Raw genomic sequence first — 251 nt, 5'->3', positions numbered from 1 at the left:
GAATAAAATACAATTGCCATAATTTAGATATTTTATGTTTCATTATGTTTTATATTCACTTTTTTCAGTGTATGAAAACGACAAATAGTCTCAAAAGCCTGCCCATGGCACAATTTGAGTGAAGCGACCCTTCACAGCCTAACTTCTGAGAATGGGCGAATCATGTGAGAGACAAATTGTCCTGCACTGTAAATGTCACACTCCAAATCTATATGGCTGTATGTCCTTATTATACTAGTGTCCTTAACAAA

This window comes from Morone saxatilis, unplaced genomic scaffold (genome assembly GCF_004916995.1).
Source record: "Morone saxatilis isolate NCDOM2014 unplaced genomic scaffold, NCSU_SB_2.0 Contig21, whole genome shotgun sequence".
In the NCBI taxonomy this organism is placed as follows: domain Eukaryota; kingdom Metazoa; phylum Chordata; class Actinopteri; family Moronidae; genus Morone; species Morone saxatilis.
Note: the sequence above shows the minus strand (reverse complement) of the source record.